This window comes from Carcharodon carcharias, chromosome 6, assembly GCF_017639515.1.
Source record: "Carcharodon carcharias isolate sCarCar2 chromosome 6, sCarCar2.pri, whole genome shotgun sequence".
Classification (NCBI taxonomy): Eukaryota; Metazoa; Chordata; class Chondrichthyes; order Lamniformes; family Lamnidae; genus Carcharodon; species Carcharodon carcharias.
In genome coordinates this window covers 100371262-100390930 of record NC_054472.1, presented here as the reverse complement: position 1 = coordinate 100390930, position 19669 = coordinate 100371262, and the positions used below count along the sequence as shown (strand labels likewise).

Below are 19669 nucleotides of genomic sequence, written 5' to 3'. Positions count from 1 at the left end.
TTTTTACAATGAGCAGAAAAAACACTGGCTGTCAAATAGGAAGGAATATGAAAAAGCATTGCCATAGAGAAAGTCTGAAGTCTCAGGTCAGAGGAACCTATGAAAGGAGTCCCAGGAGACAGGTTCAGCGTGGGGGGAAAAATAATCAATGGTGGTGCAGAGAACAAAGGTGTGAGCTGGTGTCAGAGGAATGGAGAGTGTATTCAGAGATGTGACTGGATGAGATCCATGAAGTAAGATGGGGCAAGACTGTAGAGTGAATCAAGAAAAACTTGAAGTCAATTTGCTGGATTAGAGGCAGCCAATATAATTTGGTGAAGGCAAGACTGATGGAGGGAAGGTTTTGTGCCAGTGAAAGATGCAGGCTGTGCAGTTTGAATAAATTCTAATTTTGGTAGGTTGTGTGCAGAGATGGACAATGACTGTATCACAGAAGTGAACACTCAAGGTGTTAAAGACACTTTTATGTTTCAGCAGCAACACAGGAATAGGTAAGGGCATAAAAACAAAAAAACTGCGGATGCTGGAAATCCAAAACAAAAACAAAAACAGAATTACCTGGAAAAACTCAGCAGGTCTGGCAGCATCGGCGGAGAAGAAAAGAGTTGACGTTTCGAGTCCTCATGACCCTTCGACAGAACTTGAGTTCGAGTCCAAGAAAGAGTTGAAATATAAGCTGGTTTAAGGTGTGTGTGTAGGGGGCGGAGAGAGACAGAGAGAGAGAGGTGGAGTGGGGGTGTGGTTGTAGGGGCAAACAAGCAGGGATAGAAGCAGATCATCAAAAGATGTCAACAATAATACAAAAGAACACATAGGTGTTAAAGTTGGTGATATTATCTAAATGAATGTGCTAATTAAGAATGGATGGTAGGGCACTCAAGGTATAGCTCTAGTGGGGGTGGGGAGAGCATAAAAGATGTAAAATAAATAAATAAATATTTTTTTTCCTTTTTCTCTTTTTATAATGGAAATAGGTGGGAAAAGGAAAATCTATATAATTTATTGGAAAAAAAAGAAAAGGAAGGGGGAAACAGAAAGGGGGTGGGGATGGGGGAGGGAGCTCACGACCTAAAGTTGTTGAATTCAATATTCAGTCCGGATGGCTGTAAAGTGCCTAGTCGGAAGATGAGGTGTTGTTCCTCCAGTTTGCGTTGGGCTTCACTGGAATAATGCAGCAAGCCAAGGACAGACATGTGGGCAAGAGAGCAGGGTGGAGTGTTAAAATGGCAAGCGACAGGGAGGTTTGGGTCATTCTTGCGGACAGACCGCAGGTGTTCTGCAAAGCGGTCACCCAGTTTATGTTTGGTCTCCAAGGTAGAGGAGACCACATTGGGAGCAACGAATGCAGTAGACTAAGTTGGGGGAAATGCAAGTGAAATGCTGCTTCGCTTGAAAGGAGTGTTTGGGTCCTTGGACGGTGAGGGGAAAGGAAGTGAAGGGGCAGGTATTGCATCTTTTGCGTGGGCATGGGGTGGTGCCATAGGAGGGGGTTGAGGAGTAGGGGGTGATGGAGGAGTGGACCAGGGTGTCCCAGAGGGAGCGATCCCTACGGAATGCCGATAGGGGGGAAGGGAAGATGTGTTTGGTGGTGGCATCATGCTGGAATTGGCGGAAATGGCGGAGGATGATCCTTTGAATGCGGAGGCTGGTGGGGTGATAAGTGAGGACAAGGGGGACCCTATCATGTTTCTGGAAGGGAGGAGAAGGCGTGAGGGCGGATGCGCGGGAGATGGGCCGGACACGGTTGAGGGCCCTGTCAACGACTGTGGGTGGAAAAGAAGGAGGACATGTCAGAGGAACTGTTTTTGAAGGTAGCATCATCGGAACAGATGCGACGGAGGCGAAGGAACTGAGCGAATGGGATGGAGTCCTTACAGGAAGCGGGGTGTGAGGAGCTGTAGTCGAGATAGCTGTGGGAGTCTGTGGGTTTGTAATGGATATTGGTGGACAGTCTATCACCAGAGATTGAGACAGAGCGGTCAAGGAAGGGAAGGGAAGTGTCAGAGATGGACCACGTGAAAATGATGGAGGGGTGGAGATTGGAAGCAAAATTAATAAATTTTTCCAAGTCCCGACAAGAGCATGAAGCTGCACCGAAGTAATCATCGATGTACCGGAGAAAGAGTTGTGGGAGGGGGCCGGAGTAGGACTGGAACAAGGAATGTTCCACATACCCCATAAAGAGACAGGCATAGCTGGGGCCCATGCGGGTACCCATAGCCACACCTTTTATTTGGAGGAAGTGAGAGGAGTTGAAGGAGAAATTGTTCAGTGTGAGAGAACAAGTTCAGCCAGACGGAGGAGAGTAGTGGTGGATGGGGATTGTTCGGGCCTCTGTTCGAGGAAGAAGCTAAGGGCCCTCAGACCATCCTGGTGGGGGATGGAGGTGTAGAGGGATTGGACGTCCATGGTGAAGAGGAAGCGGTTGGGGCCAGGGAACTGGAAATTGTTGATGTGACGTAAGGTGTCAGAGGAATCATGGATGTAGGTGGGAAGGGACTGGACAAGGGGAAAGAGAAGGGAGTCAAGATAACGGGAAAAGAGTTCTGTGGGGCAGGAGCAAGCTGAGATGATTGGTCTACCAGGACAGTTCTGTTTGTGGATTTTGGGTAGGAGATAGAAGCGGGCCGTCCGAGGTTGGGCGACTATCAGGTTGGAAGCTGTGGGAGGGAGATCCCCAGAGGAGATGAGGTCAGTGACAGTCCTGGAAACAATGGCTTGATGTTCAGTGGTGGGGTCATGGTCCAGGGAGAGGTAGGAGGAAGTGTCTGCGAGTTGACGCTCAGCCTCCGCGAGGTAGAGGTCAGTGCGCCAGACAACCAACAGCACCACCCTTGTCAGCGGGTTTGATGACAACGTCAGGGTTGGACCTGAGACTATGGAGTGCAGTAAGTTCAGAGAGAAACAGGTTAGAATGGGTGAGAGGAGCAGAGAAATTGAGACGACTAATGTCGCGCCGACAGTTCTCAATGAAAAGATCAAGAGAAGGTAAGAATCCAGAGGGAGGGGTCCAGGTGGAGGGAGAATATTGGAGATGGGTAAAAGGATCCGTTGAACTGGGAGAGGATTCCTGCCCAAAGAAGTGAGCCCGGAGACGAAGATGGCGGAAGAAGAGTTCAGCATCATGCCGAGCCCGAAATTCATTGAGGTGAGGGCGTAGGGGTATGAAACTAAGTCCTTTGCTGAGCACTGAACGTTCAGCATCGGAGAGGGGAAGGTCAAGGGGTATAGTAAATACACGGCTGGGGTTGGGATTGGAAGATGGGGTGGGGACGGAGGGACAGGCCGGGGTGGAGGGTCCTAGATGGGTGTTGGTGTCGATGAGTTGTTGGAGCTTGCGTTCCTTACCACTTGAGAGAAAGAGAAAAAGTTTCTTGTTGAGGCGTCGGATGAGCCGAAGGATAAAATGAAACTGGGGGCACATGCAGCTTTGAAAAAGGGTGCGGCGGTGCTGCTGGAGGGAGAGGTCGAGTGTGTTCATATGGCGGCGCATGGCACTGAGTGTGGATTTCAGAATGTGACGGGAACAACAGTCCGAGAAACATTTTATGTCCCGGAGATACCTGTAATCCTGGGTGGGTTCGAAACATAAGGGGTAGAATTTCAGTTGAAATCCACGTGGGGTAATTCGGAGATGGAGACAGTCACTGAGAAAGGAGATGTGGCTGTGAAAGCGGGTTTTAGTAAACACCTTGTCAAACACCAGGAGGGAAATGGAAAGCAAGGAAGGTGAGCAGGGCAAAAGAGAGATACGGAAATCTTGTCGCAGAGAGGAACAGAACTTCTTCAAGGAGGTAGGCATTTCTTGAAGAGCAGTGGCAGTCAATTAAACACAGAGATAAAAACAAAAAAACTGCGGATGCTGGAAATCCAAAACAAAAACAAGAACAGAATTACCTGGAAAAACTCAGCAGGTCTGGCAGCATCGGCGGAGAAGAAAAGAGTTGACGTTTCGAGTCCTCATGACCCTTCGACAGAACTTGAGTTCGAGTCCAAGAAAGAGTTGAAATATAAGCTGGTTTAAGGTGTGTGTGTGGGGGGGCGGAGAGAGAGAGAGAGAGGTGGAGTGGGGGTGTGGTTGTAGGGACAAACAAGCAGTGATAGAAGCAGATCATCAAAAGATGTCAACAACAATAATACAAAAGAACACATAGGTGTTAAAGTTAAAGTTGGTGATATTATCTAAACGAATGTGCTAATTAAGAATGGATGGTAGGGCACTCAAGGTAAAGCTCTAGTGGGGGTGGGGAGAGCATAAAAGATGTAAAAAAAAAATAAATATTTTTTTTTTCTTTTTATAATGGAAATAGGTGGGAAAAGGAAAATCTATATAATTTATTGGAAAAAAAAAAGGATGGGGGAAACAGAAAGGGGGTGGGGATGGGGGAGGGAGCTCACGACCTAAAGTTGTTGAATTCAATATTCAGTCCGGATGGCTGTAAAGTGCCTAGTCGGAAGATGAGGTGTTGTTCCTCCAGTTTGCGTTGGGCTTCACTGGAACAATGCAGCAAGCCAAGGACAGACATGTGGGCAAGAGAGCAGGGTGGAGTGTTAAAATGGTAAGCGACAGGGAGGTTTGGGTCATTCTTGCGGACAGACCGCAGGTGTTCTGCAGAGCGGTCACCCAGTTTACGTTTGGTCTCTCCAGTGTAGAGGAGACCACATTGGGAGCAACGAATGCAGTAGACTAAGTTGGGGGAAATGCATGTGAAATGCTGCTTCACTTGAAAGGAGTGTTTGGGTCCTTGGACGGTGAGGAGAGAGGAAGCGAAGGGGCAGGTATTGCATCTTTTGCGTGGGCATGGGGTGGTGCCATAGGAGGGGGTTGAGGAGTAGGGGGTGATGGAGGAGTGGAGGAACAACACCTTATCTTCCGACTAGGCACTTTACAGCCATCCGGACTGAATATTGAATTCAACAACTTTAGGTTATGAGCTCCCTCCCCCATCCCCACCCCCTTTCTGTTTCCCCCTTCCTTTTCTTTTTTTTGCAAATAAATTATATAGATTTTCCTTTTCCCACCTATTTCCATTATAAAAAGAGAAAAAGAAAAAAAAAATTTATTTTTTTTACATCTTTTATGCTCTCCCCACCCCCACTAGAGCTATACCTTGAGTGCCCTACCATCCATTCTTAATTAGCACATTCGTTTAGATAATATCACCAACTTTAACACCTATGTGTTCTTTTGTATTATTGTTGTTGACATCTTTTGATGATCTGCTTCTATCACTGCTTGTTTGTCCCTACAACCACACCCCCACTCCACCTCTCTCTCTCTCTCTCCGCCCCCCACACACACACCTTAAACCAGCTTATATTTCAACTCTTTCTTGGACTCGAACTCAAGTTCTGTCGAAGGGTCATGAGGACTCGAAACGTCAACTCTTTTCTTCTCCGCCGATGCTGCCAGACCTGCTGAGTTTTTCCAGGTAATTTTGTTTTTGTTTTTGTTATAGGTAAGGGCATGATTGGCCAGAAATACTCAGGAGGAAGAAAACAGACTTGGTAGCAGAATGGACATGGAAGACATGATTTAGGTTTTTCGCAACTTCAGCTGTGCTCTGGGGTGGCAGTACAGCAGGTAGCACTGCCATTCAGAACATTTCTTTGAGAGACCCACCCAAGGACTATGATACATGGATGCTGTCATGAGGCAGGAATTCATAGAATCAAAGCAAAAAGCCAGGCCACTTGGCTCATCATGTCTATGCTGGTTCTTTGAAAGAGTTATCCAGTCTCAGTGCTTTGCAAATTTCTCCTTTTCAAGCATGTATCCAATTCCCTTTTGAAAGTTACTACTGAATCTGCTTCCACCCCTCCCCCAATGCCTCCACCACCCTCCTCACTTTAGACGTGTATTCCAGATCATAATTCGCTGCATAAAAATATTTGTCCTTTTTTTGCCTCCCTCTCCCACTCTTGAATTTTTGTCAATTATCTTAAATCTGTGCTCTCCAGCTACAGACCCTCTAGCAAATGGAAACAGTTTCTCCCTATCTACTTCATGAAACCCCTCAATTTGAAAAACTCCATCAAAATCTCCCATGGATCTTTTTTGTTCTAAGGAGAACAATCCCACCTTCTATGGTCTCTCCTTAAAACTGATCTTCCTCATCCCTGGTTCCAATCTGGTAAATCTCCTGTGTCCTTTCCAAATCCTAAACAATCTTCCTAAAAAGTGTGGTGCCCAGAATTGGACACAATACTCCACAAGTATGGTTCAGTTAAAGATTTACCATAATTTCCTTGCTTTTGTACTCTGTGCCTTTATTTATAAAGTGTCTTTCAATTTATCATGCCACCTTCAAAGGTTTGTGTAAGTAAACCCCCAGGTCTCCCTGTTCCTGCACCCCCTAGAACTTGTCAGACGTAACTTATATTGCCTCTGTTTTTCTTTCAAAAGACACACATTTGACATTTCTCTGCATTAAGTTTAATCTACTACGTGTCAGTCCATTTCACTATTCGATATCCCCCTGATGTCTGCTATCCTTCTATTTCCAAGCTTTGAGTCATCTGCAAACTGTTAATTAATGCTTCCTATACCAAGTCCAGATTATTGATGTAAATCAAAGAGCCCATAGCTTCCATACCAACCCCTGAGGGTCACCATAGTACGCTTCCTATCAGTCTGAAAAACACCATTCACCACTACTCTCTACGCCTCAACCAATTTTGTACCCACACTGTCACTTCCCCTTTAATCTTGTGGGCTTCAATCTTGCTAAAATAAAAAATCTATTATCTGGCACTTCATTGAGTGTCTTTTGAAATTTCTCATATACAACATCAACTGCACTATTACAAAAGTGAAATACTGCAGATGCTGAAAATCTGCAATAAAAATAGAAGTGCAGAAATACTCAGCAGGGCTGCCAGCATCTGTGGAGAGGAACAGAATTGACATTTCAGGTTGATAAGCAAAGGTTATTGACCCAAAACGTCAAATCTATTTCTTTCTCCGCAGATGCTGCCAGACCCGAGTATTTCCAGCATTTTCTGTTTTATATCAATTGTGCCGTCTTCATCAACTGGACAGTATTTCATTGATTCAGATCAGAAATTCACCAATAATGGTTTTGATAAATCAAAGGTTCCCATTACTACAAAAGATAAAAGCAACCATATTTGTTAGACCTTGCATAAATGCATTAATAGTTTGACAAATACCAACATAGTGGTCTTGCAAAGTAAATTAATCCAATCCTATTTTACATAGTGGTGTAGAATTTTGGTTGGAGGCTGTAGGGGAAAATTGTGTAGGATCCTTTCCTCTTGATAACATAGAACCAAAATTATAAAGGAAATAAGCAGAGCCAAACTGTACAAGTAGGATCCTCTGAGGATTGTGGAACTGAAGGCAAATTATTGACCTGGTTGGAAATTGGCTGATCGACGGGAGACTAAGAATAAGGATAATGAGCAGGTACTCCAATTGAGACAATGTGATTATTGGTGTCTTACAAGGATCTGAGTTGGGGACTCCACTATTCACTATATTTATTCATAACTTAGACAATGGAATAGAAAACCATATATCCAAATTTGCTGACACCACAAAGATAGATGGCATTGTATACAGGGTAGTTTGGAAGTGCAACATTACGAGAGATATTGATAGATTAATTGAATCAGCAAAATTGTGGCAAATGGATGTCAATGTACAGAAATGTGGACCAAAAAAAAATATTAGAACATTTCTAAATGGTGAAAAGTTAGAAATATGAAGGTCCAAAAAGAGACTTGGGGCCCCATACACAGATCATTAAAATGCCAAGCATAGGTACAGAAAATAATTAAAGAGGCTCTTCTCTCTTTGGCTGTCTCTCAGGGTTGCGGATGATTTGCTTCCACACTAAACATGAGTTCTCAGATGACGAAGAGTCCAATGCATGACCAACAGTCTCTGTTACAAGTGGGACAGATGGTGGTAGGAGGAAAACTGGTTAGTGGGGTGCCCGGTTTGCCACATGCTCCTTTCGCTGTCGACGCTTGGCTTCAACTAGCCCTTGGTGATAAGGTTATAGATATTCAACTCCTTCCTGGATGCTTTCCCTCCACTTCAGGTGGTCTTGGACCAGAGATACCCAGATGTCGGGGGATCTTGCAGTTTTTCAAGGAGGCTTTGATGGTGGACTTGAAGCATTTCCTCTGCACTTCTGGGGCTCTTTTATTTTACTCATTCACGTGATGCGGACTTCGCTAGCTGGGCCAGCATTTATTGCCCAGCCCTAGTTGCCCTTGAGAAGGTGGTGGTGAGCTGCCTTCTTGAATTGCTGCAGTCCATGTGGTGTAGGCACATCCAGTGCTGTTAGGGAGGGAGTTCCAGGATTTTGACTCAGCGATAGTGAAGGTACGGCAGTATATTTCCAAGTCAGGATGGTGAGTGACTTGGAGGGGAACTTCCAGATGGTGTTCCTATCTATCTGCTGCCCTTGTCCTTCTATAATGGTAGTTCCCATAGATATGGAAGGTGTTGTCTAAGGAGCCTTGGTGAATTCTTGCAGTGCTTCTTGTAGATCGTACACACTGCTGTCACTGTGCATTGGTGGTGGAGGGTGTGAATGTTTGTGGATGGGGTGCCAATCAAGTGGGCTTTCTCCTGGATAGTAGCAAATTTTGAGTGTTGCTGGAGCTGCTCTCATCCAGGCAAGTGGAGAGCATTTCATCACATTCCTGACTTGTGCCTTGTAGGTGGTGGACAGGCTTTGGGGAGTCAAGGAGGTGAGTTAGTCATCACAGGGCTCCTAGCCTCTGACCTGCTCCTGGAGCTGCAGTGTTTATTTGGCTAGCCCAGTTCAGTTTCTGGTCAATGGTAACCCCCCCTCCAGGATGTTGACAGTGGGGGATTCAGTGATGGCAATGCTATTGAACATCAAGGAGTGATGGTTAGATTCTCTCTTGTTGGAGGTAGCCATTGCTTGGCACTTATGTGGCGCGAACGTTACTTGCCACTTGTCAGCCCAAGCCTGGATATTGTCCAGGTCTTGCTGCATTTAGACATGGACTGCTTCTTCAGTGTCTGAGAGTTGCAAATAGTGAACGTTGTGCAATCAGCAGCAAACATCCCCACTTCTGATTTTATGATGGAAGGAAGGTCATTGATGAAGCAGCTGAAGATGGTTGAGCCGAGAACACGATCCTGAGGAACTCCTGCACTAATGTTCTGGAGCTGAGACGACTGACCTCCAACAGCCACAACCATCTTCTTTTGTGCTAGGTGGTGACCTCCAACAGCCAGTGGAGAGTTTTCCCTCCTGATTCCCATTGACTCCAGTTTTGTTACAGTTCCTTGATGCCATACTCGGTCAAATGCTGCCTTGATGTCAAGGGCAGTCACTCTCACCTCACCTCAGGGGCTCAGCTGTTTTGTCCATGTATGAACCAAGGCTGTAATGAGGTCAGGAGCTGAGTGGCCCTGGTGGAACCTAAACTGGGCATGTTATTGCTAAGCAAGTGCCGCTTGATAGCGCCGTTGATAACCCCTTCCAATACATTACTGATGATCGAGAGTAGACTGATGGGATGGTCATTGGGCGGGATGGATTTGTCCTGTTTTGTGTATACAGGACGTATCTGGGCAATTTTGCACGTAGGTAGATGCCAGTGTTGTAGCTGCACTGGAACAGCTCGGCTAGGGGCACCCAAGTTCTGCAGCACAAGTCCTCAGTACTAATGCTAGAATTTTGTCAGGGCACATAGCCTTTGCACTATCCAGTGCCTTCAGCTGTTTCGTGACAGCACGTGGAGTGAATCGAATTGGCTGAAAGCTAAGTATCTGTGATACTGGGGACCTCCGGAGGCCGAGATGGATCGTCCACTCAGCGCTTCTGGCTAAAGATCATAGCAAATGCTTCAGCCTTATCTTTTGCACTGGTGTACACATGATGTGCTGGGCTACCCCCCCATCTTTGAGGATGGGGATATTTGTGGAGCCACATACTCCAGTGAGTTGTTTAATTGTCCACCACCATTACGACTGCATGCGACAGGGCTGCAGAGCTTAGATCAGATGCACTGGTTGTGGTGCTGCTCCTGGCATGCCCTCCTGCACTCTTCATTGAACCAGGGTTGATCCCCTGGCTTGGAGATAATGGTAGTGTGGGGGATAGGCCGGGCCATGAGGTTACGGATTGTGTTAGAGTACAATTCTGCTGTGCTGAGGGCCCACAGCGCCTCACGGATACCCAGTCTTGAGTTGCTCGATCTGTTCGAAATCTATCTCACTTAGCATGGTGGTAGTGCCACACAACACAACGGAGGGTAATGTCAATGTGAAGGTTGGACTTAATCTCCACAACAACTGTGCGGTGGTCACTCCCACCAATACTGTCATGGACAGATGCATTTGTGGCAGGCAGGTTGGTGAGGATGAGGTTAATTATGTTTTTCCCTCTTGTTGGTTCCCTCACCACCCGCCACAGACCCAGTCTAGCAGCTATGTCCTTAAGGACTAGGCCAGCTTGATCAGTTGTGGTACCAAGCCACTCTTGGTGAAGGATATTGAAGTCCCCCACCCAGAGTACATTCTGCGCCCTTGCCACCCTCAGTGCTTTCTCCAAGTGGTGTTCAGCATGGAGGAACACTGATTCATCTGCTGAGGGAGGGCAGTACGTGGTAATCTGCAGGTTTCCTTGCCCATGTTTTACCTAATGCCATGAGACTTCATGGGGTTTAGAGTTGATGTTGAGGACTCGCAGGGTAACACCCTCCCGACTGTATACCACTGTGCCGCCACCTCTGCTGGGTCTGCCCTGCTGATAGGACAGGACATTCCCAGGGATGGTGATGGTGGTGCCTGGAACATTATCTGCAAGGTATGATTCCGTGAAGATGACTATGTCAGGCTGTTGCTTGACTAGTCTGTGAGACTGCTCTCCCAATTTTGGCATTAGCCCCCAGGTGTTATTAAGGAGGACTTTGCAGGCTCAACAGGGTTGGATATGCTATCGTCATTTCTGGTGCCTAGGTTGATGCCGAATGGTCTGTCTGGTTTAATTCCTTTTTGGAGACTTTGTAGCATTTTGATACAACTGAGTGGCTTGCTAGGCCATTTTGGAGGGCATTTAAGACCCATTGCTGTGGGTCTGGAGTCACGTGTAGGCCAGACCAGGTAAGAATGGCAGATTTCCTTCCCTAAAGGACATTAGTGAACCAGATGGGTTTTTACAACAATCGACAATGGTTTCATGGTCATCATTAGACTTTTAATTCCAGGTTTTTATCAAATTCAAATTCCACCATCTGCTGTGGCAGGATTCGAACCTGGGTCCCCAGAGCATTACCCTAGGTCTCTGGATTACTAGTTACACTAAGCTATTGCCTCCCCTCGCTTGCCGTGTCGAAGCTCTGAGTACAGTGCTTGTTTTGGGAGTCTGTCAGGCATGCGGACGATGTGGCCCGCCCAGTGAAGCTGATTGAGTGTGGTCAATGCTTTGATGCTGGGGATGTTGGCCTGAGCAAGAACACTGACGTCAGTGCGCCTATGCTACCAATGGGATTTCCAGGATCTTGTGGAGGCAACACTGGTGGTACTTCTACAGAGTTTTGAGGTGAATGCCGTACATAGTCCACTTTGCTGATCCATATAGGAGAGCGGGTATCGCTACTGCTTTGTAAACCATGAGCTTGGTGCCGGGTTTGAGGTCCTGGTCTTTAAACACTCTTCCTCAGGCAGCCAAAGGCTCTGCTGGCACACTGAAGGCGGTGTTGAACCTTGTCGTCAGTAGGCTTCCAAGATATGGAAAGAAGTCCATGTTGTCAACAACCTCATCGTGGATTTGGATAACCAGGGGGCAGTGCAGTGCATATGGGGCAGGTTGATAGAGGACCTTTATCTTACAGATGTTTAGTGTAAGGCCTATGCTCTCTTATGCTTCGGTGAAGCTGTTGACGATGGCTTGGAGCTCAGCCTTCAAAGAGGCGAATGGAATGCTGGCCACAGGACTAAAGCACAAAGGGGTCTTGCTTCAGCTATACAAAGCCCTGGTTAGAGCATACCTGAAGTACTGTTAGCAATTTTGGGAACCACTTCTCAAAAAGGATATATTGGACTTGGGAGATAGGTTTGTCAGAATTAAGGCTGAACACCAAAGATTAAATTACAAGGAGACGTTACACAAACTAGGGATGCATTCCCTGGAATTTAGAAGGTTAAATGGGTGATTTGATTGGCACTTACAAGATATTAGGGGAACAGATAAGGTAAATAGGCAATTTCTGTTGTTTTGGGAGTCTAGGACTCGAGGGCAGTGTCTAAAAATCAGAGCCAGACCCATCAGGAGTGAAAGGGTGGTAGAAGTTTGGAACTCTTCCACAACCAGTAATTGATGTTAGATTAATCATAAAAATTAAATCTGAAATTTGATAGAAATTTGTTACCCACATATATAATAAAAGGATGTGGGGATGTATGGAGTGAGGTCGCAGATCAGCCATGATCTCAAATGAATGGCGGAAGAGGCTAAAGTGGTGTGCTCCTGGCCCTATATTCAGTTCTTGGTGAGTTACAGACCTTGAAGAATTGTGGCACTTTTACTAATTCTTGTGCCACTGGATCGAATAGTTGGTTACCATCTCAATCTAGATAATCAGAGTAGAATCAACTTTCTTACAGCAGAATTTGAAACTAGATGGACATTTTCCCCACTTAATTTTTTTTAAGAAGTCTGGTCCACAGCACAAAAGCTAATGTGTAGCAGTATTTTAGATTAGATGTTAAACCAAGGTCCCATTATATAGTTGGATGGCTTTGTTTGAAGAGAATCATGTTGTTCAACCTGTCTGCTAGCCTACATCCTTCTGTCAAATACCAGCAACCAATTACTAACAGACTAATTATCCATTAACATAATGTACTATTTAAGGGGTCTTGATATGAGCAAGGTGGCTGCTGTTTGCCTGCATAGTGGCAGCACTCCAAAGTAATTGATATGAAGTGCTCTGAGTTGTATCTGAAACGTGATAAGCCAAGGCACAGTATAAATACAGGTTTTTCCTCTTCCTACTCTGTTAAGGCAAGAAAGGCATCCCCCGCTAGTTCTTGGTTGAGAGAAAACTTAGAAGGTGCAGAGGTACCCTGTTGTAAACTCAGTTTAGGATTACCTTTTTCCTAGAAAAACTCAGCAGGTCTGGCAGCATCGGCGGAGAAGAAAAGAGTTGATGTCGATGCTGCCAGACCTGCTGAGTTTTTCCAGGTAATTCTCTTTTTGTTTTGGATTTCCAGCATTCGCAGTTTTTTTGTTTTTACCTTTTTCCTAGTTGCATTGGCCACCTTACATACGTTACATAATTAGAATGTTTGTTTAATATTTTAACATATAATCTAATATAAATTAAGTCCAAACAGCTATTATTGCTGTTTAAACTTAAAGCTTCAAAAAATTGAAACACAAATACTAATTTAGCAGATTGAGTTACTTCCTAGGCTTATCCAGACCAGTTTAGGAATGGAAGTGGTGAGACTGACCATGTTGGCAGGAGCAACTGGTTTCAGGTAAGCATGAATGCTCAGCAGAAGAATCAAATTGATAGATCTGGTATAAGAGGAGGGTTCTTTTACTTTTAAAATTAGAGTCATAGATCGAGTCATAGAATTTTACAGCACAGAAAGAGGCCCTTTGGCCCATCATGTCTGTGCCAGTCATCAAGCCCCTATCTACTCTAATCCCATTTTCCAACACTTGGCCCGATGCTTAAAAACAAAATTATGGTCAACAGAAAGTGCACTTTTGCATCATCAGCCCTATGGAACTGTTAAACTCACTTATTTTGCCAACTAGGATGACAATTTCTGTATGATGATGCAATTGATAAATTTCATGCAACTAGTTCTGCAAAGTTGAATGGAGTGGTTGGGGGAAAAGGGAAGCTCCAAGCTCTTCAAATAAAAAAATCAGTCAGCTTGCAACAACCTCACTGCATGAGTTAAAGACAAGTTCTATCATCAAGCAGAGCCAAATATTGTAACAGATCTGAGACAAAAAGATAATTGGCTTGGACACAAGATTTTAATTTCCTTGTAGAGAAAGTCTGTATAGGTCAATACACTTGCAATTAGAGCCAGCTACTCAGCGTACAGAAAAGTGATAAAGGTCACAGAGAAAGCTGTAAAATGGGACGTGGCACAGCTATTAATGAAACATTGTTGCATTTTCTTTTCCAAAAAGTCCTACCTGAGGAGTTTAAGGAATGAATAGGCAATTCAGCAAAAATAGGACACTTTATGCTTCTCAAACAATTTTTATTTGTAACTATTTTTATTTCTAAGTTAACATATTCATAAAATGTTTAGCCTAAACTCAGATCCTGTGCTGGTTTTCAGTTAATTAAAATATAATTGGTGACTTCATGTGGCTAGTGAATCACGGCTAACTCCCTTACACTCACTAAAATGTTTGTTATAATAATATTTAAAAGCAAAATATGCATTTGTTCAGAACTTAAACATTCAATTTCATGACTACTATATTAGAAACCTACAAAATGCATGTTGGCTAGAAATATGAAAAAAGCCTATCCCCTTCACTGGAACAAATATATTTAGATGGACTTTGCAAACCCTCTATAAAGACTACAAAACAAACAAATGGAAAGTCTGAAAGAAGAGAACAATAAGCTATTATGGATAAGAGAGTTTATTACAGATACAAAGATTTATTTAAAATGTGCAATAGATAATCTTCAATGAGCACTCAAGTTGCATTTGAATATAGATTATATATTGAGCATAAACAGAATATTAATTTCTAATTGTATAATTTGGCAAGTCAAATAGCAAAACAGTATTTAAATATTTGTAGGAAACAAAGTGTATGTTTTAAACACATATTTTGCAAGTTTTTGAACAACTCAAAGTACTAAAATTTGAGGTCGAGTGCATCAAAACCAGAGTCACAAAACTAACATAACTGAACATAACTAACTACCAGTTTTATTACCTCCAAGAATACAGAATCAGGTAATAAGTAGTTGAAATACCTGCAAAATCCAGTACAGTACATGAACTGGGAAATGTAAAAGTGCTGCCCACAAAGAGAACAGCAGTATATACTCAATATTGAACATTATTATGAACCCACCCTCAGCTCAGCAAGAGTCAGGGAGTTGACATAATTTTGAATGCCATTGAGCACAGGAACATGAACATGGCCATCACTGTCTAGATATATGGGGATTAAAACTATAATCTATTACTTTCCTTATTGTATAGTTTTAGAAAAATGTAATTTGTAAACCTATTTGCATATTCACTAAAACTAATGGAGAGGAAAACATTTGCAAAATTAATCTGGCATCTGAAAATTATGGTGGGTGATATTGAAGTTGAGTGTTCATACAAAAATATCAACTTTCAATTAACTATCCACTAATTCAGTGAAGCCTTTAAACAGGTTAAAAATAAAACTGGGTAATGTTCTCTTAAAAAAGGTGGACGGAGAATTTCAATGCAAATTTATTTTACCTTCATAATATCATAAGTGGCTTTAGTTTGTTCACAGAATGTAATATTAAGTAACATTGTGGAATTTTATATAATTTATCATTTTAGTTTTGAATGTTAAACTGTAAAAAAATTCACAGGAACAGAATGTTGAAGACTAATATTTGGATAATGCAAGAGAACATTTAGCATATGATTATGAGTAAATCTAATAGTATGTCTTAACCATTGATGACCTATCTTAACAAAAATGCATAAAATATACAGCATTGAAACAGGCCAATCAGCCCAACTGGTCCATGCCTGTATTTAGGCTCCATGCAAGCCTCCTCCCACTGGACTACATCTAACCCTATCAATGTATTGTTCTATTCTATGGTATTTATATTCTCCTTAAAAATGCATCTATGTCATTCACCCTTCTACTCTTTGCAGAGTTTCACATTTCAACCACTCTTTAGTTAAAGAGGTTTCTCCCAAGCTGTTTATTGGATTAATCAGTGACTGTCTTATACTTATGGCTCCTAATTTTGGTCTCACCCACAAGCGGAAAAATCTGCTCTACATCTATATTATCAAACCCTTTCATAATCTTAAACACCTCTATCAGGTCACCCCTCAGCCTTCTCTTTTCTAGAGAAAAGGACCACAATCTAATCAATATTTCCTGATAGATTTGAGAGGTTGTACCTGACAATTATCTTCCCAAAATTTTTTATAGCTTTTCCAGTGCCTCAAAATCCTTTGGATAATATGGAGACCAAAACTACTGTACTCCAAATGCGGTCTAATCAAGATTCTCTACAAAGCTTAACAAATTTCAATTCTATCCTTATAGAAATTAACCCTAGTGCTTTGTTTGCTGTTTTGTTAAAACTGTCTTATTTACCTGTGTCACTACTTTCAGTGACTTGTGTATCTGTATCTTGAGATCCCTTTGCTCCTCTACCTCATTTAGACTTTAATTTACCAAGGAGTATGTAGCCTCTTTATTCTTCCCACCAAAATGCACCACCTCACACCAATCTGTATTGAAATTCATTTGCTAATTACATGCCGTTCTAAAAATATATTAATGTCTTCTTGTATTTTATTTTGGACTTCTTCAGTATTAACTATATCCCATGATTTGGTGTCATCTGGTCAAATTTAATAGGGCTAAGGCCTTGAAGTTACAATTCTGCTTAAAAAGGAAAAATTTGCAGGGCAATGGAAGTAATTAGTTGCTCTTTCAGACAGCTGGCACAGACATGATGGGTTAGGGTTAGGGCTGTATGATTCACTGATTTCATAAAGCAGACAGCCAATTTTAAAATATTTTAGCAAGTAGGGATTTCACCTAATCATGGGATTCCCTCAATTCAATGAAGTAAAAATGTACGTAAACAAATTCTTTTAACCATATGATTGACACTGTCTTTGGAAACACTAGAGCTATTGAAAAGTGGACTGGATTATTGATTAATTCCTACTTAAGATGGAAGCTATATGTTTTGTATAAATAAACCAAGTCGACACAATTTGAACAAAAAAGTACATTTCTACTTAACGCTATAAAGCTGTTCTATTACTTTGCAACATAGGAATGAGGTGGATTCAAATGAATCAAAAGATCACATGAGAAAACCATATTCAGCCGGTTCAATTTTTCAACAACAAATGGATATGGGAAAAAAATCTAGATGCATTGGTAACAAATCTGAAATTTACCAATTTCAGCAGGTTACCGTAATTTTAGATGCTAATATGAGTACTTCTGCCCTCCTACTAGTGATTACCACATGATGAGTTGTAATGCCGATTAGACAAAACAAGTTTATTAGGTTCAAATGGAAAATGAATAGATATTAAGAGAAATAAAGCCAATTTAAAGAGGTTTATATTCCGTCATGTTAAAATGGTATCAAAAAGAAAAAAAAGTTAACCGTGGATAGATTAATAAAGCACCTACTTATTTTAATGTGAGTGCTATAGGTGTGACAATATATAGACAGGTCAATTGAGGAGCACAATAACCATGTTTATGTCCTTTAAAAGCTGCCAGTAAAAACCTATTTTGCAAACTTATTAATGTATTCCCTGTATTTTGCAGCAGTCTTCTTCAGTATTAACTATACTAACCAATTTGGTGTTATCCAGTAATATATAAGGTGCAAGTCCCTGAAGCTACAATTCTGCTTAAAAGTTATATTCTTTCAAAAACGTAGTTTTTCAATTCCTAGCCCAAGATTTAAAGTTTATTCCTGCTAAAATTCTGTTATTTGGAGAACAGAGGGGGAAATTACCACCTTAATTAGATATATTGATGGATCACTGGGATAATATGGCAAATTTTTCTTGAAAAAGTATATCAATTCCAGATTAGTCATTTTTAGTGTGATGAATGAACATCAGCTGGCATTTGTTTGGTTTAATTGGTTTTAGTTTCAATGATATGTAATACTTCTGGTATGAAAGTTCTGTATAGATATGTATTGTACATGCTAATTAGTCTTGTTAAACACGTTTTAACAAAATAAGCAAAGATAGTTATAGAAGTGTGCCGAACACTTTTCTTATTCCCTTCAATATATTCCAAAGAATCCTAAAGATGATTCAGATTCTAACTTATTTTTCAGTTACTACCCGTTCTTGATTTTATACTAAAAATATACTTTAATATTTTTTGAATAAGGACTCTGCTTTTGCGGTAGAAGATTTTTTTATTATTAGTATTACTTTAGATTATAATTTAGACCTTTAAAAAGAAATAAAATCTGGTATTGAGTACCTATCAAAGCTAGATTTAGCTTCACATACATACAAAGTATAAATAAAATGTGCATGCACAGAGGATTAATTCTAAACAGTACATAGTAATTTTATTTACTGAATATGAGTTTTGCTCTTTTTGAGCAACTCCTATTGATATTCAGGAGGTTTTGTGTAATTGGAGCAATTGTGGAAGTTAGCGATCTTTTTATTCTTTTACACTATGACTGTTCAATAGGAATCAGTACATGTCGTATAGAATACATAATGCAGGATAATAAAGTACTCAATGAAAGATAGGAACTAATGTCAGAGAAGGAAAAAAATTTAATTTGAGTGATTTCGTATTTCATATACTCATAAGAATATGGGACAATACATCTCAATTTAAAAATAAAGTTAAGAATTTTGTGTTTAATTTTCAATTAGCAGGTCTGAAGCTATAATAGATCTACCTCATTGTGCTTTCTTTAAAGATAAATCAGATATTCTTGACCATCTATCTCTATTCTAAAAACCGAATACAATTTATTGCACACCCCAGTTTCATGGAAGATATTTTCATATTAATTTATGTAACTGTAAAGTAGGTTTAGCTGACTAATTTGTCAGCACCTAATAATGCCACAAAACTTAACGGCTATATTCAAAAATCCAAATTTAAAGCGGACCACTTGACTTTTCTCATGTCTTTGATGAATTAAAATAATATATAATTGGGACTTCAAAACAATTACTGTTGTGCAAAATTAATTGCAATCCCTTTGGTCTTAAATCCATCATCATTTTTTGCTTTATTAAGATCCACAGACAAAAGCATTATTTTAAAGAAATGTTATTGATACTATATGAACCAAGTTTTCTTTTAACAAGTTTTATATTTTTTTGTTTCTATATTAGCACAACAGCATAGAGACCAACAGTTGGTTTGTGATGATTAACCAAAAATAACATATCTATTTACACATGAAACTAACATAAATGAGCAGGAAACAACAAAATTGAAGTGAATTCATCAGGGTTTAACCATATTCACCAGATGTATTTATACACAACTATCCTTTACATCAGTTCATAATGCTGTAAGATAACTTTTTTTGTCATGAGGCATAAGCCAGTATCTCAAGAAGAAACTTGTACAACAAAATATTAGTTGTCAATGTTAACAGCTGATTTTGTAAGTGTCACTGTAATTTAAAGGAACTAAAATGAAGCAAATTTTAACAAAGCTTCTAAAAGATTGGTTATTTTTGACTTTACTAATCTTCTTTTAAAACTCAACTTGAATACAATTCATTAGACAATGTCATAAGACAACAATGTAGTGTTGTTAGTGGACTATTGGTAAACCCCAATGGTTGCATATGATCACAAACTGAAGAAAATACTGCGTATTACAATGATATAGATTTAGTTCTTCCAAACTAGAAATATATTTAGAGAGCACCTTCAGCTACATTACATTTAAATGAA

The 19669-nt window shown here is 41.3% G+C and overlaps 1 protein-coding gene across 3 annotated transcripts in view; it reads right to left on the bottom strand.

The window, feature by feature from the left end:
* plag1 (pleiomorphic adenoma gene 1) overlaps positions 1-19669 on the bottom strand; it is a 57660-nt gene that overhangs the window by 31626 nt on the left and 6365 nt on the right. The window lies entirely within an intron of this gene.